At 41.8% G+C, this 21,570-nt stretch overlaps 1 protein-coding gene across 1 annotated transcript in view; it reads left to right on the plus strand.

Annotated features, from left to right (window-relative positions):
* Positions 1-21,570, plus strand: part of PEAK1 (pseudopodium enriched atypical kinase 1) — a 278,737-nt gene that overhangs the window by 85,458 nt on the left and 171,709 nt on the right. The window contains 1 exon segment of the mRNA XM_078150761.1: positions 19,253-19,303. The gene's annotated coding sequence lies outside the window, so the exon portion shown is untranslated.

A 21,570-nucleotide genomic window follows, 5' to 3' on the forward strand; every position in this document is an offset into this window, starting at 1 on the left:
TATGCAGCCTGTGATATTAGTTTTCATTATCTAAGACCACAGCCATGAAAGTACTAAGTTAGCTGAATTATTTTGGTGTATTTCAAGAAGGTGAAACATTCCCCAGTAGTTTGTTTTCCCAGATAAATATCCAGTTGTGCCTTGCTTTAGGCATAACCAATATGTGAAAATCTGGGTTCACAAATCAGATAAATGAGGTTGTGATTATTTGCTTTGCATATAAATTCATCATTGGATTGTGCTGAATAGTGAGCCCCAGCAGTGCTTGGTTTATGAAATAAATTTACCATCTACTCTTCACCTGGAGAGGCGGCTGTGGCATAGTGAGAGGACCAGAGGTCTTAGAGGCAGCAGAAGTAGGCCCAGGGGTGGAAGCAGCAACAGAGATTGGAACAGGGTGAAGAGAAACAGCAAGGGTGGGAAAAGGGTTAGTGTGTCTAGCTTAACCAGTTAACTATAGGGTCACAACTCTAGAGGAAGGAATGGAAGGCCAGAGCAGGGGAGATCACCTAGGGAAAGAAAAAGGGGGACTGGCGGGCCTAGAGAGGAGGACAAAGAGGTGTAGAATTGAGGCACTGAAAGAAAGGCACTGGGCTTTCAGAGCTCTGAATCGTGAAAGTCGAACAGTTAGGGGCAATGATGAAGTCAGGGAAATTGACCGTTCCTTGTTTGGCTGGAGCTCCAGGCGGGTCTGGCTGGTAGCAGGGGAGGCAGCCTGGAATTCTGAGTTTGTGATGAGAAGAGAAGCGATTCGCTGGCTCTCAAGCACTGCTTCTCTAAGCTTCTGCCCCCACATGACCAATCAGTTTCCAAGTCTCAGTCTTTTGATCCCCCAGATCTGTCAGTTCCTTCCCCTTCCAATCTTATCTCTGGTTCAGTCCCTTAGCACTTCTCATCTGGATTATTGGGACAGCCTCCTAATTTGGTCTCTTTGCCACAAGTTTCTTCCCTTGCTAATCCTAGAATATGGAAATATTTGTGGAATAGCTCATTGACTTAGAGTCTGTTTTAGAAAATTTTTGTGAGGCCTGCCCCACATATGCTGGAATGGTGTTGTTCTTAAATCCACAGATATGACGATGTCACTCTGCTTCTCTATAAACTCTAGTAGCTCCCTGCTACCTGAGGCCATCCCTCATGCCTAGAATGCACTCACTCTCTCATTACCTCTACCTCAGAGAATCCCTCTTGTTTTAAGACAAAGCTCAGGAGTTTTTTTTTTTTTCTGCATGAAGTGCCTTCCAAGAGGGGCAGAGACCTGGCTTCAGATCCAGCTTCAGGCATTTCCTAGCTAGATGACCCCGGCCAAGTCTTAGGGCTGAAGAGTAGCCCCTGCCTCCCAGAGTTGGGAGGGTCCAGTGAGATAAGAGATGGAGGGGCTCTGCAAGCCTTAGAGCTCGGTCAGAATGCTAACTAAAAATCTGCTCCTGTCCACCCTCCCGGAGCGCTCAGGGCTGCATGGTATTTATTCACTTTACATTAATGCTCTGTGTGCATGTTTTTTATTCACTGGTCTTCCTCCTCATAATGTGAGCTTCTTGCAAGTTCGAATTGTTTCATTCTTCATACTTGTCCCCTCTTTTCTTCCCTGCCAGAGGTGGGCAGACTAGCTGTCAAACCAAATCCAGCCCACTCCCTGTTTTTTGTGTGAGCAATGAGCTAAGTAGGGTTTTTATATTTTTAAGTAGAGTTTCATTATATTTTAAAATGTAAAGCCATTTTTAGCTCTACAAAAGCAGAGAGGTGGATTTGGACTTCGAGGCAATCCCTGCTTAGTGCTGTTTCTCTTGGTGGTCTTGTCAGCTCCCTGGTCCCACGCATCACCTCGATGTCGATGACCCTCAGCTTTCCTTGTTCAGCCCTGACCTCACTCTCATCTTCAGCTGCCTCTCAGACCTCTCCAACTGGAGGTCCCCTGGACATCTCTTAAACTCCACAGGTTCAGGACTGACCTCTTTCTCTTCTTCCTGACCTCCTTGTTCTCAGTCATCCAGGCTCTTGACATAGGGGTCATCCTCTCTTACCCGCTGTGTCCCATCATCTGTCCAGTTCTGTTGTTTCTGCCTTCCTAACAGCTGATGCACCCACGGTGCTCCTGATTGGCCTGCCTGTGGAGTCTTCCCACTTTAGGCCATCTCCCACTCATCTGGCTAATTGATTTTCTTAAAGCTCAGGTCTGACCATCTCACCCCACCTCCCACCCCCCATTCAGAAAACTCCACAATCAAATAGAACATCTTTGCTTTGGCTTCAGAAGCCCTTTCTAACCTGGCCCCTTCCTCCCATTCCTGTATTCTGATACCTTACTCTCCTGCAGTCCAGCAACACCAGCTACCTTGCTGTCCTTCCCATACGACGTTTCATTTCCCCAGCCTCCTGCATCCTCCCTGGCTCTGCCACATACCTGGAATTCCCTCTCTTCTTATCTCTGCCTCTGAGCCTCCCTGGCTTCCTTCAAGGCTCCGCTAACATACCCCCTTCTGCAAGAAGCCTTTTCCCACCTCACTCAGTCTCAGTGCCTTCCTTCTGAGGATGTCTCCAACTGCTCCTGCCTAAGCTTGTTTGCTTGCAGTGGTTTGTGTGTTGTCTCCCCTGTTTGGAGGCGAGCCCCTGGAGAACAGAGACTGGATTTCACTTTTCTTTGTATCCCCGTGTTTATCACTGTGCCTGGCACACAGTAGGTATTTAAACAATGCCTGTTGGTTGACAGTTGCATCCTCAGAGGCCAGTGCAGTGCCTGCCACTTAGGAAGCATTTAATGATTAATTGACTGAAGTAGAAACCCCTCTGTTTATAAAGTTCTTCACAACTTCATTTCAACTTCCTTTTCCAACCTGCTTAAACTTTTTGTTTTAGCAAGAATGGAGTCCTTGCTGTTCTTCACACCTGACATTCCATCTGGTGGCTCTGTCTTTGCCCCAGCCCTCCTCTAGCCTGGCATGCTCTCCCTCCTAACCTGTCGTGGAATTCCTGGTTTCCTTCAAACTCCTGCTCAAACACACCCTCCTATATTGACCTTTCGTGATTCAGTCTTTCTGTGACACACACACACACACACACACACACACACACACACACACACACACACACACGATTCCCCTCTGATTATCTTGTACTGGGTTTGTTTAGATTGTGTATCAGCTTTTTGTATCTGCAGTTGTGCTTTCTTCCTCCAAAGAATGAGTTTTGTTTTTTTCCCCCCATTTTGTATACCTCTTCCACCTAGCCTAACTCCTGGCACAGTTGCTGCCTCATAAATGTTTGTTGATTGAGTGTGTCAATTAGTTCTTTCTCTAGCCCCAGGAAAGAAGGGAGATTGAGAAGCCTGACTCCTAGACCAGGTGCTGACAATCAGAGATCAGGTTCTGGGGTGTGGTTGGAGGCAGCATCCTCTGAACAAGATCCTAGGGTAAAGCGCAGCCCTGGTTCTCTCCTGCTTTAAAAATAGCCCACAATGCTAACGCTGGTAGGACCCAGAATTAATGTCCTCTGCACAAAGCAAGTTCAGAGTCATGCTGCAATGCAAAGGAAAAGAGAATCAGCTGGACCCTTAGGCGGCAGCTGTTTTCCAACACTTGGGCTCATTTTTTTCATTCACATAAGAATTACATTCCTCTGTAATTGATGCTTTTTCTCTTCCCCTGACCAGTTATTGAATATATTCACTAAACTAAATCCTTGAAAAATTCTTCCTATCAAATTTAAAGGTGTTTGTAAGTGACACAGCCCTCAGTGATTTGGTTAATTTCCATAGCAAAAGTCTTTGATGCAGGTGAGGCCTTTATTGGTAATTCAAATGCCAGAACTTTAGTGGCATCATTCAAAATGGGGAATATACCAGCATAGTGAATGCTAATTTCTCTTCAAGGAACCACGTTTTCAACCTGAGGAAACTCTTTGCCTTCATCAGATAAGTAGTTCAATGCATTATTAAATATGTCTTCAATCTTTTTCATGTGCCTATATCCAAAAAGGGAGCCTAACTGTGTATTGTTCTTTTTCCTCGATAATTTCTTGAAAGATGATGCCTAAGCTCTTTTTTTGATCATGGCTTTCAGATAGCCCAACAATTTTTAAATTCTCTCTCCTGGATCTATTTCCAGGTCAGTTGGTTTTCCAATGAGATATTTCCCATTGTCTTCTATTTTTTCATTCTTTTGGTTTTGTTTTACAATGTCTTGATTTCTCATAAAGTCACTAGCTTCCATTTGCTCCATTCTCATTTTTAAGGAAGTATTTTCTTCAGTGAGCTTTTGGACTTTTCTTTTGGCCAATTCTGCTTTTTAAGGCATTCTTTTCCTCATTGGCTTTTTTGGACCTCTCTTGCCATTTGGGTTAGGCTGTTTTTAAGGTGTTGTTTTCTTCAGTATTTTTTGGGTCTCCTTTAGCAAGCTGTTGACTTGTTTTTCATGATTTTCTTGCATCACTCTCATTTCTCTTCCCAGTTTTTCCTCTACTTCTCTTACTTGCTTCTCAAAATCCTTTTTGAGCTCTTCCATGGCCTGGACCAATTCATATTTTTCTTGGAGGCTTTGGATGTAGGAGCTTTGACTTTGTTGTCTTCTTCTGGTTGTATGTTTTGATCTTCTTTGTCACCAAAGAAAGATTCCATGGTCTGACTTTTTTTGCGCAGTTTGCTCATGTTCCCAGCCAATTACTTGAGTTTTAAACTCTTTGTTAATGTAGGGGTCTGCTTCCAGTGTGGAGAATGTACTGTTCCAAGCTTCGGGGGTTTTGTGCAGCTGTTTTGAGAGATACTTCCAGGGACCTGTATGTTTTCACTTCTTCTAAGGTGGTATGATCAAGGGTGAGGTGTTTACTCCTTTCCTGGCCTGTGCTCTGGTCTGTGAGTGACCACAAGCACTCTTTTCTGCCTTGGAACTGTGAGGATGATTCCCTCTCCACAGCCACAACAAGCTTCACCACGCCAGCACTCCTCCTCGCCCCAGGACCACCACCCAGAACTGTGACCCAGATCCAAGCACTGGGAAAGCAAGAGAATCCTGTACCAGCAGAGAGATCCCTACAATCCATCTGTGATCAGCCACTCGATTTCCCCTCTGTCTGTGGGCCAAACTCAGGAAGCAGCCGGGACTAGGGTGTGTATTGTTCTTTTAAGGTTAACACCGACCTGCTCTGCGTCCCCAGGAGATAATTTTCAGCTGCTAGCCATGCCCTTCCTGGGCACATCTTTGTTTGTTGTCCCCCTGGAAGCATTTTTGTCATCCTTTTAAGGAACATAACCTTTGGAGAGATGAATTCCTCTACCTCCTTCTTGTAATGTGGCAGCCAGCCTATGCTCTGTATGCACACACTTGTACCTGGACTGTAGAAAAAACACAAAACAAACACTTGTCAGCTTACTCTGATTTTCCCCTTGTCCTCCATACCTGCTGAAACTGAAATCCTGAGTTCTGTGCGGAGGGACAGGGTCTTCTAAGCTTGGTGGCAGGAAGACTCTTGGCCGACAAGCTTATTTTTAGCTGATTTTCCTTCCCTTCTCTGCCTCTCCCCTCATTCTGTGAGTCTTTGATCTGCACTTAGAAATGCCTTCAGGCCCTTAATGGAAACAGGAGCCAGACTCAGCCTTGTCTGGCCCGAGGTCTTCAGAAGTCCCTGCTTGTGCCCACTCCTCACTGCCTTGTTGTCTTCTCTTTTCTCCTGTAACTTCTCATGGGCTTGCTTTTCATTAGAAGTGCTCCCTGTGGTCTCTGCAGTGGCCCTCTACTCTCCAGCTCTACCCAGTAAGTAAATTAACTGTCTAGTGAAATTAAGAAAGGACTTGAGACTTTATAGAACTAGCTTGAGAATGCAGGGATCTTTGTCTTCCTCTTTTATTTTCATATGCATACCCAGCTAGCTAAATAAATGTCCTATGTATATTCATTTCTATGAGGATGCATCTGATGGCTTTGAACACTCTTCTCTTACTGATGCATACAGAGCAATAGAGATGAGCTTTATGTAATATAGGTCCATAATGCAGTCAGCTCTGCTATCCTTGCCTTGAAAGAAGTAGCAATATAGATAAAATAAAACTATTTAGAAACACAGTCTATTTTTCCAGCTTATTCAGATTGGTTGTTCATTCAACAAATACCCATCAAGTACCTGTTGTGTGTGCAAAGCACTGGATTAGGCAGTGGAGAAAAGCAACATAAAAAATGGCAGTGCTTTCTCTTAAAATGAGTGTTTTACTGGAAGCGAGGGTGTCCCAATCATGCAGAAGAGTCTGAGGCAAGATAGCGTTAGAAGGGCGAATGAGATACTGGAGAGCGAATCCGTTCAGCAGTGGGCTCAGGGACGCAGGCCTACGTTTTGGACGATGCTGAGCCTGGAAGGAAAACTAGATTCTGACAGGTCGAGTTGATTAGTGAGGGCAGTAGAGACTGTATGAGGGGGAAGGTTAGGTACTAAGTCTGGAAAGGTAGACTGGAATCAGGCTGTGGAGGGCCTGACGTGCCAAGCTAAGAGATTTGTCTTTGTCGTAGATAACAGTGTCTTTGAGTAGAGAATGGCCATGGTGTGACCTGGCCTTTGGAAAGTTATTTTGGCAGCTCTGTAAGAAATGGTTTCGAGAGGAAGAGAGCCAGGGATCAGAGAGACCTGCAAGCTGTTATAATAGTCTCGGTAGAGATGACGAGGACCTGTGTTAGGACACTGTATTTACCTTTGGACCAGTGGTGTGTTTACCAGGCTTGTAACCCCAAAGAGGTCAGGGCCTGAAGCAGAGAGTGCTTGTGGCAGCACTTCTGTTGTATCAGACACGTGGAAATAAGAGGGTGCCCATCAAGTGGGGAGTGACGGAAGAAACTAGGGTATCCTAATGTAATGGAATGTTATTTTGCCATAAGAAAAGACAAAAGGCATGGACAGAGAAACCTGGGAAGACTTGTGTGAGCTGATGCAGAGTGAAGTAAGCAGAATTGGGACAAGAAGTTATCCAGTGACTGCAATATCGTAAAGGACGCTGATGGATGCAGGGACCAGAAACCATTCCAGAGGAGACATCTAGCTGAACTGTGCCTTCTTCAGGACTAACAACTTTGCTGCAGAAAGGGGGGGGGGCGGGGCATGGAAGCAAACCATTTCAAGCAAGTACACACGACTTCAGGCAGTTCATTAAAATAATTGGCAGCCATACTTCCTCATCACCATTCAAGATGATACTGAGGTCTTCCTTCCATTTGCCACCAAGGTTTTATTTAGAAGAGAAAGTGGAGAAAGGGTAAGTCGACTGTCATGGGAGTGTCCGACCGTCAGAGCCCACTGGTGCATGTAGCGCATGAGAAGCAGCACTGAATTTGGGTTTAGGATTGAATCCAGGCTCTGTGTGGCTTTAAACTTGCTGGGCCTCAGTTTTCCCATCTATAAAATGGAGAGGGTTATCTCTTTTCCTTCATGGCCACAAGAATTTGTTAAGCTCCTGCTTTGTGCTAGGCCCTGTGCTAAGAAGAAACACAGAGACAGAAACAGTGCTAGCCCTCAGGGAGCTCAGATTCTAATATAAGAGGCAGCAGGCAAACAACTGTGTAGAAATCCCACGTGGACAGGGTGAAGTGGAGATGATCTCTGAGGGACGGCACTAGCAGGAGAGGGGATATCTTCCAGCTCCTGCTCCCTCGCTAAGGCCCATGTTAGGCCAGCAGTGTGCTGTTTGGAAAGGAGAAGCCAGGCTGGAATTAAAAAATTGGTTGTAAGTGATCCGCACAGCTAATACCAGCTATCATGTCCTGAAAGCTGAATGTCAGTTTTTTCATTGGATGAGATGAGGCAGAAAGCGACCAATTTAAGTACAGAAGGGGGACACGGCTGCCTTCTCAGCCACAAGACAGTGGTTTGGGACATGGGCGAGGGAAGATCGTTTGAGAGCTGTGTTTCCTCGTCCTCTATACACGCAGTCAGCCAGTGGCACCCCGGTCATTTCTGTACCACATACCACAAACAGCAGCTTGACTTCTCTGGCGAAGCAGATCAAGTAGATTGAAGAAACACTAAAATATCATTTATTGTTACTGACTGCATTCCTTCTTAACATGCTTGTTAGACAGAAGTGGCCCCAAAGACATTGTCAGAGACACGGATGACCAGAAATCGAAACGGGCCAAAGTGTCTCTTAGTTAATGGACTGCCTGAGTGCTATACTGGCGCCCAGGAAGTATTGACCAGCCAAACAGATGGACCGTCAGTGTGATAACAGAGGCTCATGTTTACGTGGTTCTTTATGATCTATACATGCCTTCCTCTAGCAACATTAAGGCATCAGTGTTTGTGTGTGACCCTCATTTTGTAAATGGGGCACCTGAGGTCCAGAAGGGGCACACTTCTTCCACCAGGCACCCAAACTGGAGGACATTAGACCCAGATCTAAATTCTACTGAAAATAAATGTCCATTCTTTTTCTCTTCTCCCACAGTGCAAAGAATAAATGCCTTAGAAGTCCAGCCTTTGAGTTCCTAGTAGAGCTTCTGTAGCAGGGTCTATGTATTTCCCTGCTTTGGCTATTGACTTTCTTCTCATGTTTTGCAAGTGTGTTAATTAACATGTATATGCTCTGGTGCATTTTCTTGTGATCAGAAAATAGATTTGTTTGTTCTTTTAGACACTTGGGGGAAAAAATGTTCCTTTGCTTCTAAAATAATGTTTTAAATTTCTTTCATTTTTCACATGGCTTCTAAGTTTTCCATGTGTCCACACCACTTTTCAGTGAAATATAGTGTCTTTTATTTCTTGATTTAAATCATCTTCTCTGTTTGTAGACTTTATAACTGTTTTTACTCTTATATTGTAAGGCAGTGTCTAGGAGAAAAGTGAACAATTTAACCCATCACAGTGAATTTGGCCCTTATGATGGCAGACTTTGATATAAGTAATTGAATTTTTCATGCTCTATTCTGATGTATCAGTTTCTGAATTAAGCTCTTGGCTAGGAATTAGTTATGATTTTGGTGTGACTTATTTTAGTAAATAACTGGCTCCACTCTGATGTCAGTAATTATGTCTGTGTTCTTTCATGGTTCATTACCTGAAATCTGACTGTTGGCTTAGCGTGGTGATGATGATAACATGCCTCCAATGAGTGGAGAGCCTTAGTGGGTTGACTCTTCACTTGTTTTGTCAAGAGTACCTTTGCCCTGTCCTGAAGACCTGTTTCTGTCCCTGAGTAATTCTAATGTCCTCCCCTGCCTGCCTGACCATCCTTTGTGGTTCTTCCTCATTCTTGCTGTGACACTTCCATGGAAGATCCACCCCATGCAGCCTTCCTCTGGGAAGTCAGTGTATCTTTCAGGCCATTTCTGTCTGTTCTTTCTCGTGGTAACCCAGGAAACAGGCACAATCTCAAAGACATCTTTCTCCTTTTTTAAAAAAAATTTATTAATTTATTTTGATTTATCAACAATCACTTCCATATACTTTTGAGTTGAAAATTTTTCTCCCCCTTCCTCCCCACCCCCCTCCCTCAGATGGCGCACAGTCTCATATAGGCTATACATTTACATTCCTATTAAACATATTTTCACGTTAGTGAAGTTGTAAGTAAAGCTTAAAACCAATAGGAGGAACCATTAGAAAGAGGAACCAAAACTCAACAGAAGAGGAAAAAAAATGATAGCAATTTAATTTCCATAGTTCTTTTTTTGGATGTGGATAGCATTTTCCACCACAAGGCCTCTGGGGATGTCTTAGATCCTTGTATTGCTGAGTTTATCAATATTAGTCATCGCGTAACGTGGCTGTTATTGTGTACAAAGTCCTCTTGGTTCTGCTCATTTCACTCAGCATCAGACTATACAAGTCTTTCCAGGTTTTTCAGGAGTCAGCCTGTTCATCATGTCTTACAGCACAATAGTATTCCATTACATTCATATACCACAACTTGTTCAGCCATTCCCCAATTGATGGGCATCCCCTCAATTTCCAATTCTTTGCCACCACAAAAAGAGCTGCTATGAATATTTTTGTACATGTGGGTCCTTTTCCCATTTGTATGATCTCTTTGGGATATAGCCCTAGAAGTGCTATTGCTGGGTCAAAGGGTATGCACATTTTTGTAGCCCTTTGGGCATAGTTCCAAATTGTTCTCCAAAATGGTTGGGTCATTTCACAACTCCACCAACAATGTATTAGTGTGCCAGTTTTCCCACATCTTCTCCAAAATTTATCATTTTCCTGTTTTGTCATATTGGCCAATCTGGTAGGTGTGATGTGGTACCTCAGAGTTGTTTTGATTTGCATTTCTCTAATCAGTAGTGGTTTAGAGCATTTTTTCATATGACTATAGATGGCTTTAATTTCTTCATCTGAGAACTGTCTGTTCATATCCTTTGACCATTTATCAATCAAAGACATCTTTCTTAAATGTGTCTCTGATAATGGATCAGTTGTTCTGATTTATCAATCAAAGACATCTTTCTTAAATGTGTCTCTGATAATGAATCAGTTGTTCTGATTTCAGATACATCGTTGTGTTTCTTTTTTGCATAAACAGATTTCTAAAGATATTTTTCTGCCATGGTAATGGAGAGGAAATGTTAGGATTACCTTCCATCACCAGACTTAACGCTATCTCCATTGGGACCACAGAGTGGTAGTAGCAAGCAGACTGTGGGAGGGGAGGGCTAAGGGATACTTTTTTTTTTTTTAAGAATTCCTTTAATTCAGTAGAGACTGTTGATGAACACTGCTCATATTGAAACTGTGGCTCTTAAGCGGTTACGTCTCTGATTCTCAGTGCCTGGAAGAGGTGGAGGAAAGATTGTGAGTATATTCTTTAGTTTAGACTTCTGTCTTTCTTTGGCTTACTGAAGTAAGAGTCACTTTATACTTTAGTTTGAGAATTTGTTTCTTTGTACTATTTCTGACTGTGAGAGTGGAAAATGTGACATGCTTCTCTGGGACACTTCATTTGAGAGAAGCCTACATCAATTCTTCAGCACCTCCTGTTTTGTCTTAAAGTACTTCACAGTGCTGGGAGATGCTCAACTATTACATCACATTGACTGTCTTTTGTATGGGTGAATATCTAGTTTTTAAATGGGAAGCTGCTTGGGAAATTATTTATCTCTTATTTATAGAAACTGGGCTTTTTCTTCTGGGCTAATTAAAGAATTGCAGGTGATTGTGAAGTGAGAGTTTTCCATCTTAATGACACAAGAATTTTATAAGTGATTTGATTGACTATTTTATTATTTGGGTGCCTGGCCTGGGTTTAACTGTATCCATGCTGAAATGACTTACTTCACTCAGGGTTATAAGCTGTTTTGCAAAGATACCATTTTAACTTACACATCAGAGTATTTGGTTTTGTAGCTATTGAAAAGCAATCTGTTTCTTCTGATCAAAGTGGTGATTATTTTGAAAAGTTCTTTTTCATTACATTTCTTAAAATTATAAAAACCTAAAAATTATATTTTGATTTTTAAAAAAAGTGAAATTAACCTCACTGGGTCAGTCCTGGGAGGCTGTGGGTATAATGAAAAAGACCCTGGGGCTTTGGGGCGTGAGCTGGAGCCAAACCTTGGCGCTGTTATTCGTTGCTCACATGGTTCGGGGCTCATCGCCCTCCTTTTCTGGCTCTCCATGCCCTCATCTGGTAAACAGAGGATTGAACTGAATGATTTCTAAGTGCTCTACAACTCTGTGAAGTTTTGTGCTGATTGTAGAGTTTGACCAAGACCAGTTGATCGTTGGATTTATTTATTTATTTGGTGTGGGGGGGTGTTAGGGTCAAATGAGACTCTTTTATCTAGTTTAATTACAAACCTACTTAGTAATGAATTCTAATTTAGGATTCACACAATAAGGATATCCCAGTTAGTGCCCTGCATCCACTATACTTTACTTGGAAAAATGGAAACTGTTCCAGTTTGGATGAACTAACTGCCTTAGTCCGGGAGTTCATTTGTCACCAACAGCTTTTTGTATTAAGAGAGAGGGAGGGAGGGAGAGAGACCGAGACTGAGAGAAACTAAGAAAGGGATGGAAATATAAAGAGATTGGGGGGGGGGGCGAGGAAGCAGGAAAGAGAATACGTCCTTTTGGAATGCTTAGCTTTTTGAGTGGTCTGTACTTTGATGTCAATCTAAGATTTTTTTAACTGATAGAAATCAAAGGGAAATTCACCCTAGTGGGAGTCTCCAGTGATTTTTATTTGTCTTAGCATAGTTTCCAGAAAGGTTCTTGGCTCAGGAGGATTTCTTGGATTTCTGCACTGCAGCACGTGTCCCTGCAAGGTCAGCAAGACAGGTCAGACTTGGAAGGGCCAGAGAAGGGCCAGGAGCTGGCGCTGCCTCAACAAATGTTTCCATTTGTGAATTTCCAACGGTCCATACATTTTTGGCGCCATTTTCTCTCCCAAGTAAAGGAGAAAAGGACAATTTACTCTTCATTCCTTCCAAGTAGTTCTAACCTTATTTTGCAGGGGTCTTCGCAGTTCTTTCTCTTTCATTTGGAAATGGATCATTTGTAACTTTTCTCTTATTTCTCCCAAAGTATTTTCTCTATGCTTTTTTGTTACCTAATTAAAAGCTATTTTCTATACAGAATGTTGTAGGTAGAGATCTTTATAAGTAGAAAGTTTGTCCTTCTTCCTGAATACTTTGCAAGTAGTGATTTTGATTTTTTTTTAATCCCTAATAATATTTGGCAGTGACGCTTATTCTAGGTAACCCTTTTTGAAAAAATGTATATGCTGACTTACCATGAGAACAGTTAAGTCACAATAAATATGTTTTTTGAGTTCTGTTAACTGAACAGCTGGTAAGAGGCTATATCTTAATTTTTCTAATTAAAAATTTAAATAAACAATAAGGAATTTCCATACATTTGAGCTTCTGAATAAGGTTAATGGATGAATTATGAAAGGTTATTATCACTCATCTCACAAACAGGATCGTCTCTTTAAATGGAAGGTATATGCTAAAAGTTGTTCATTAATAAATAAGATGATGGTTGAAAATATTTATTATTGATGGGCTGTGGGGTTTCTAAAATGGACAGGGAGACTAATGTTGGAGTTCATTGTGTCATCTTATAATATGCAAAGATGGATCTGTGTATGTGTGAACAGGATGTTAAGTACTCTAGAGAAATGGCCTGAAAGGTTTAGCAGTTGAGAGGATTTTATCTCCTGTACTCTTTGGAGGATTTTATAAGATCAGGTTTCCATTACAGCAGGGACCATCTAGTAGTCAAATTCCAAATATACATGGTAAAAATGAATTTAAAGTATAATCTTAGGTTGGAGTAGGAAATGGAACTATGTTATAGTTGAAAATAAAGCATTGTGAAAAATGGCACCATTTGGGTTTTTGGTTTTTTGTTGTTGTTGTTGTTGTTTTTTTAACACAGAACCGATATGCTTCTGTTCATTCTCGGCCCTTACCTCCCTGTTTGGTATGTGCTGACTTTACAAAGGAAAGCATATTCTCTCTTATTACTACTCCCTTTAGTCTTTTGGAACTGATTTAGCTTCGCGTGAATTAACTGGAAAATTTGTTGATTATGTAATCAAGAAGAAGAAAATTCACCTGAATATGTATCACCACCTTAGCTAAAGTAAAAGGCAGAATGACAGGAAGTGGGAAGGACCCAGCTGGATGTTGAGATCCCAGGGGTGGCTTAGTTCAGCTACCAAGGAGAAAAAAAGAATCTTTGGACATTATAGTCTGAACTAGTGTGAATTGTGTGTTGCTGAGAGAAAAGGCCTCAACTACATCTCTTAAAAATAATGCTTTCTAAAACAGAAAGGGGGAAGTTCCTCCTGAAGGCTTTAATTTGCAAAGCAAATTCAGACTGTCTGAACAGGTTCACTGCTTTTGGCTCTTGTCGGCCAAACGCTGTTTATTTCTTCTCTTGACACAAATTGTTTTGTAGCCAAGCTGTGGAATGCCAGCATTTCCTCATGCAGGCAGAGCCTTCAGCATTCTCTGAGGGGTTCTGTTTTATCTCTAGGTGTCACTCACTCTAGTGGGACGGGAATTTCATTTGATACTCATTGTCTACACTAGGTTGCCTTCAAAGTTTATTTCCTTGTTTTACATGGCAAATGGGCATGAGATTGGGAAGTTTCTAGTTCTTATGAAAATTACACTTGTATATTGACATGTATACCAAAATCTTTTTTGGCAAAAGGAAATGAGGGTCAACTTCATCCAGATAAAATTATGTATGAAAAGCAATTTTAGACTGAAGGAAAAATACAGATTGTATACCCAAATGTCAGACTGCCCCTCCTGAAGTCTTCCTCTTATGCTTAACTCAATTAATCAACAAGCATTTATAAAATCTCTGCTACATGTCATGCCCGGACATTGTGCTAGGTGCCAGAGATACAAATTAAAAGGTGTGGTACCCCTGCCTTTAAGTACCTTACATTCTATCTGGGAAGAAAATGTAAGTATGCAGATATAGGCCAGAGAGAGAAGATATAAAAGTTATGTGATACCTCTTGAAAGATATAGGTGGGGAAGCAGAGGTGTGTAGGGATTGACCCATAGATGATCTGTCACTCAGCAAGATAAACTCACATTGGCCCAGATTCTTAAAATCTAGCCACTGCTCAGATTCTTAAGATCTGGCCTGCTTGCATTAGCGATACAAATGCTTAGATTCCTTAAGAGTCTGCCTAATATGACGAATGTTCTAATAAAACTTGTGTTTGGATGAAAAAAAAATAAGTTAACATTTCTAGGTTATAAAACTGGGGCTCAGGTCTGAGAATTGGTCATTAAGATAAAGAAGCTCTGTGATCACTGAAGTTGTTAACCCTTGGGAAAAATACAGGGAGCCATAACCCTCACTTTGTGCATCTCAAAGCCCAAGTCAGCAGAGCTCTGGGCATCTGCTGTCCAAAGACTAGCCTTGCAGAATTCAGAGAGATTCATCCCCAACAAGCTTGGCCACTAGCTTCTCAATTCTTTAGGCCATGACATTACATTAAGACCTACTAAGACATAGAGGGTTTGTCCACACTGATGAAATCCCAAATCCTTGAAGTTTTGAAGCAATTATAATAATTCCTTGATGATAATTTATATTTCAAAAAGTGATTTACATTTTTCCAGCTTTGAAAATAAGACCTGAATCCAAGCCCCTTCTGACCCATACTGGCGATGTGACCCTTGGGTGTGTAACAACTCTGAGCCAGGGCAGTCCACAGAGAGACTTCAGGATGTCTATGAATTCAGATAGGAAAAAATTGCATCTTTGTTTTTGCTGCCCTCTCACTTTTAGCATTTCTTTCAGTTATGAAGGCCACAGACTTTTGTTCCAAGAAGGGTTACGTAAGCTTCTCCAGGCTGTTAAAAGGGTCTGTGAGGAAAAAAAAAGTTAAGAACCCTTTCTGAAAGACCATAAGTTAAAGAGAAAGCATCGATCCTTATTGATGAAGGGAATTTCCTCAACCTTGAGTTCTCTGTCCCTATCCTTTACATTCCTTATCTCATTTGATCTTCTCAGAATAGTCCTGTGGAACGGAGTGAGTGCAATTATCATTTTCTGCATTTTACAGAGGAGGAAATGAAGGCCAATGAGAGTGAAATGACTTGCGTAGCTCATAAAGGGCCAAGGTAGGATTTAAACCCTGGTCTTGTAGCCCACATCCAGTGCCATTTCCGCTCTCCCACACCTGCTTTCAAGCAAGCAGATGTGATGGCCAATGTTCCATACATCGGTGGATCCCTTCTTTGACTGATGTGGAGATTGCCTCTGCTGTTAGAGTTCACAACACACTAGTGCCTTCCCAGCCTGCAGGACTCTTCTCCATGTCTTCCCATAAACCCACCCAAAGAGTTCCACCCAATGTGTGATGATGACCTTCTTTAGTGGCTGTTGGTTGGCCCACTGTTTTTTGCACTCTGATGTCTTCTCAGTGATAGCCCTTCCATCACTTCTTCTATACAATTCCTCTTTCTAAATGGGTTTTAGTTTGCTCATGCCCACCAGGAACCTTTCTTGCCCTTTCTTGCCTCATCTTCACTTCTTGGGAGACCATCATGTTCTGTGATTCAGAGTCATTCCCCATTGCTAGAAGAATATTGGTGTCAGAAAGATGAGATTCATTTCAGGGGGGCACTTGGGGGCCTTAAAAAGAACAAGTGCCACTTTTTAAACAGGTCCCTTACCCTCTTCTGGCCTCAGTTTCATTATTAGACTTTTTGAAGTTGCTTCCAGCTCTGAATCTAGGCCTGTATGAGGGTCGTCCAGCCTTTTCCCTTCCGCCTGTTCAACTGTGAGCCCAATTCATTGTCCTTGTGAGACGTGTCTGCCAGGTCCGTCCACTGAGGTGCCAGTTCTCATGGCGTGTGTGCAGCCACACTTAGGCTCAACAGTGGGCATTCTTCATCATCTCAGTTTCTATACAGACCAAAAGCTTTGGAAGGAACTATTACAGATCTCATCGGGCAGGCCCAGTAGAGTCCTAGCACTTGATGACTGCCTCTGGGCAACCTCAGTGCTGGTATGTCGGCAGGGCTTCTTCTGTTAGAACTGTCAACGTGCATCTTCCTGTTTAATACTCGACTTGATATTAATAATTAGCAGTTCACATTTGAGATAAATTATTGTTGTTATATCTTCCAAACTCTCCTAATTTGGACATGTGAATGACAGACACTTTGTTGGAAGACGACCTTACTCTAGGGATTCAAATGCTTTTTCGTGAAACATCCACAGAGAAGCAGAGTGGGATCTTGTATTCTCAATATCTTCTGTTCAGTTGTGTGATTGTAAATATATGCTCTGTTGTCGAATGTTGTTTCTCAAAACCTGCCGATTTTCCTGCTGTTATGCTCATCAAGGATGCCCTTGATGTGTGATATAGTCTTCTGATTAAACCTGTGTATAGATTTCTTGGTAATCACCACACAGGAAATCACACAGAGTTATTCAGTGTAAGACTGTTTTCCTGTATGTATAGGCGAAGACTTGAGTAATCACAAAACTTGATGTGTTTAAAATACCTTTCTTTGGTAACCTAAAAGCTTCTTTTGAAAACTAATTGTCTTTCCTGCAATTAGACAGCTAGAAATAGGAATCAGATCTTTGTTAATCAGGACCATGCTTTGGGCTTTGGGGTTGGAAAACCTATAACCTGGAAACAAATGTCCGTGGAGTATATTTGTCCAGTAATATTTTTTCAGGAAGTCTGTCAGCTATACAAAATTTAGATAGAGGTCCCCAGACTATGTTTCAAAATTTGTATTAAATAAACATTTTGAGGTAAAACGTGTAGGTTTGATTCTTGTATTTTTGTTAATGTCTTCCTCATTCCTAACATCTTTTGCATAAAAAATACCCTAAGGAATGAATTCTCTTTATTTTTGTGGATCTACTGAATGAAATGGAAACTTCTTTTCATTAGTTTAATGAGTTTCCCCAGAATTTTGTGCTTCTAATAAAGCCTTAATGGTCTATAAGTTACAACTAGTAACTCCGTGACTTTAGAAAAAGTTTTTGATTTCTTTACTAGACTGTAAGTACATCTTTAAAGTAGTGATTTTATTCCCCCTTAAAGGTGAGGTCCTTAGTAGATGAACCAGGAGATCCCAATGATCACTTCTGGCCCACCTTAAAGTCTCTCCAATCCATTTCCTGCATGTTGACCAAAGTGATTTTCTTAAAGCTCAGGGCTGACCATGTTACTGCTATTCAATAAACTCCCATGGATCCTTGTTAACTCCAGGACCAAACATAAAATCTTTCATTGGACATAAAACCCTTCACCACCAGGCTTCTTTCTGCCCATTTCTGGCCTCTCCACCCTCAAATCAAGCTTTACTGTTCTGCTTACCACTCTGCACATACCATACTGCCTTCCATTTCCTGGCACCGTATTGTGGTCGTGTGTGTCCCCCCCCCCCCATGCTTGGAATCCTTTCCCTCCCCTTTTCTTCCTCTGCACACCTCTGGCTTCCTTCAAGACCCTGCAAATGCTGTCTTTAACAGGAGGCTCTTCGGTGTCCCCAGCCTTCGTCTCTTAACTCTATACTCTTGTCTCCTCTGTTAGAATGTAAACTCTTTAAGGGCAGGGACTGGTTTGTTGCTTCTTTGTGTTCCCAGCCCTTAGCACAGTGTCTGACATACAGTAAGTATTTAACAAATGCTTGATTGTGGTTAAAAATGGCCAGGTTTGTTTATTTTTTCAGCCAGCACCTTTGACTTTACGATACTTGACAAATCATTCTTTTCACTAGATACAAAAAGGAGATAATATACCTTCACCTCATGGATATATGAGAATAATCCAAAAATAAGGCCTACGTGGAGTAGTACAATGACAGTAGAGCAGTCCATTTGAGACGATGCTAAAGTTCCAGGTGTTATTGGAATGATCCCTATTTCTGCTTGAGCTGGAAGCCAGTGACCAGGGAGCGTCTTGGCTTGAGGGTTCTCTTCCCAAGTGTTGGAGCTCTGACATTTGAGGAGCAAGCCTCCCCCTTGGCAGTTGCCATATTGCAGTGTGCTCTGGGCCCCTGCTGAATCATTTCTCTTGTCCTGGAAGCTTTGGAATGCAAGAAGGTGCTGGGCCTTGGATTGCACCCTGCACAGGGAAATCCTGGGTGAGGAAGGATTTAAAGTCTTGGAGAATTGACTTTTAAAGCCCCAAATGAACATTTTCTCCGTTTCATTGTATTGTCATTTGTTTTGCTAAACATTTCCTAATTACATTTTAATGTGGTTTAGTAGGAGCTAAGTGCAGCAGTTTTGTCATCTGTGGTGTGGAGCCCGAGAGGTCACTGTGACGAGCCGGGTCACACAGCTGTGGTATGTCCAAAGGAGGACTTGCACCCAGGGCTGCCTGGCCTCAGCACCGGCTCTTTGTCCAGCCTCCAGGCTGCTTCTCTTGGACTCTTGTAACCTCTCTTTGTCACAAACTGGATATAGAAAGGTTAGCTTACATAATAGTTCCTTTTGGTAGAAAATTGGAGCTACTGTTCTACTCATAATACATATAATAAAGTACTTTGGCAACTTTATCAGCTTCAGATAGAAGATCACAAGAACTTTAACTTTTGCTAATTGTTTTAGGCAATGAGACTTTTTGGGGAATGTGACTTTTTAGATACTGGGAGAGAAAAACTATTCTTTCTTCTTAATAGTAAATAGTAATAGCATTTATATATCGCCTTAAGGTTTACAAGTATTTTACCAATATTAAATCATTTGATCTTTATAATGCCCCCAGGAGGTAGGTGTTAGTATTATTATTAGTATCATTAATATTATTATTATTACTATTTTCATTTTGTAGATGAAGAGACTGTGGCAGAGGTGAATTGACTTGTCCAGGGTCACACAGCTGGTGAGTGTCTGAGGAGAGTTGAATTCAAGCCTGCCTGTCCCAGGCCCAGTGCTCTGTGCTCTGTACCCCCTACTTGCCTGTGTCCGGCAATTAAGCTGGGATTCCATGCCTAATATTGAGAAGAAAATCCATGTAAACCATGTTTTACCAATATTTGAAATAGATATGATTATTATGAGAAGTGGCTTAGTGAGGGCTCATCAATAAGGGAATTCTAAAAGGGAATAAGTAACTCATATTACTGCACATTTTTAAGTTTCCAAAAGCTTTTCCCCAACAACCAGATGAGGGAAGTCACCCAAGTATTATCACATCTGTGTTACAGATTAGGAAACTGAGGCTCAAGGGAGCAGAGTCCCTTTTCCAAGGTCATCTAAATGGCAGAAGCAGGTCTTGAACCCAGGTCCCGTCACTCTAAGGCAACTAGATGTGCCCTGGGATAGAGGTCAGTCTACTTTGCACACATGTTAACCTCAGAATGCTAAGAGGATCAGTTATGAGGCCTTTGTTCCAAATGATTCCAGATTGGGAGCAGAATCCCAAGAACACCAGGAGCTCCCAGGACAAGGAGAATGAGCCGTACACTCCTCAGGCCACCCATTCGTGCTGATTGTTCCCAATTCACCACATTCCAACTTTTCTATGCATTTGTCTTCTCTCCTCTCCTCCTCCTGAAAGGTAAAACACAGTCCCCACTGCCAAGGAACTTACGATCTTATGGGGTAGACAAGTAAACCACTCTGTAAAAAGCAGCGAAAGATGGGCTAAATTAAAGGTAATCTCCAGAGAGAAGGTACTCGAGTTAAGGAGGATCGTGCAAGGCTTTCTTTAGAAGGTGGGATTTGAGACCTGCCTTCAAATCCATCCTCAAGTCGTGTAATCTCTGCCTGCCTCAGTTTTTTCCTCATCTGTCCAATGGGGCTTTCTTCCTGAAGTTTCTGTCATGGTCGGATGAGATAAGAGATGTCATAGCTTTGCAAAACCTCTGTTAGCTTGTTAATCTTATTTAATCATTTTACGCTCCCCAGCTTGAGCAGGATGCTTGACACCAGGCTAGGCTTAATAACATTGGTTGACTTTGACGTGACTGGCTCTAATCAAAGACCCTGTAAAGTGACTTGAATTCCAGTTATCTGATCTCTGATCCAGTATTTATTCTGTTACCATTCCTACCAGTATTGGGTTTTAAATTTTTACAGAAATTTGGAAAGAAACAGACACTAATTCATGTGTTGTGTAGTTTCCTGATACCTGGTTTTTGTTTTTTTTCTTTTTGGAAGACCTCTCTCTCCTTCCTCAAAGAGTCTATAGGCAAGATGGGAACAGCTGTCTTCGTGTAGACAGAAGTGAGAAATAAAAACCCTTTGCATGGGCTAAATGAGACTCTGTCACCAACATCATCATTGTTTAGGCTTCAGCAGTCCCAAGATCCCTTCCATCTACACCATTTCTGTGATCTTGGGCACTTGGTTGTGTTTCATTTCTAAACTTTATAAGTCACCCGCTGCCCCTTCCCAGGAAACAGAGCTCAAAAGGCAGAGCCCCCAGGCCCATCATGGACCTTTCTGGTCTTTGAGCTGCTGCTGGTGAAAGACCAAGAAGCTAGAAACAGGACTTTGTCCATCAGCCTCCTTTCCTGGTGTCTTCCTGTTTTTTCTAGGCTGATTGGTATATTGGAACAGCCAGTGAATGACATGGTCATGCCAAACTTCCTCTGTATCACATCTCTTGATTTATTGAATAATGAGTTTAGATAATCTTTGTTAAGAATCATCATCACTTACTAGCTGTGTGACCCTGGGCATGTCACTTTTTACCCCCTTGCCTAGCAAAAAACAAACAAACAAAAAAACGAATCATCATCAGATGATGACATTCTTTTTTGACTTGCTATTTTTGAATGAGGTATCATGTTGCTTTGTGTTCTACCCAGATTTATACCCTTAAATTATCTTCCTTACCCTTAAGAGACCTCAGACTTTCAATCCCATGTAGTCCACTAAAGATACTCAATTACCTTGTCAGATTTTCTTTCTTTCTTTTAAACTATTATTTATTTTCAACATCCATTTTTTAAAAATAGTGAGTTCTGAATTCTCTCCCTCCTTTCCATCCCTCCCCTGCCCATTGAGAAGGCAAGACACATAACAGTTATACATGTGAAAGAATGTAAAATATATTTTCATACTAGCCTTGTTGCCAAAAAAAAGCAAAAAAAAAAATTACGCTTCAAGCTGTTCTCAGACTTCATCTGTTCTCTCTCTAGA

Source organism: Phascolarctos cinereus, unplaced genomic scaffold, assembly GCF_003287225.1.
Source record: "Phascolarctos cinereus isolate Bilbo 61053 unplaced genomic scaffold, phaCin_HiC Scaffold_3;HRSCAF=262, whole genome shotgun sequence".
Lineage (NCBI taxonomy): Eukaryota > Metazoa > Chordata > Mammalia > Diprotodontia > Phascolarctidae > Phascolarctos > Phascolarctos cinereus.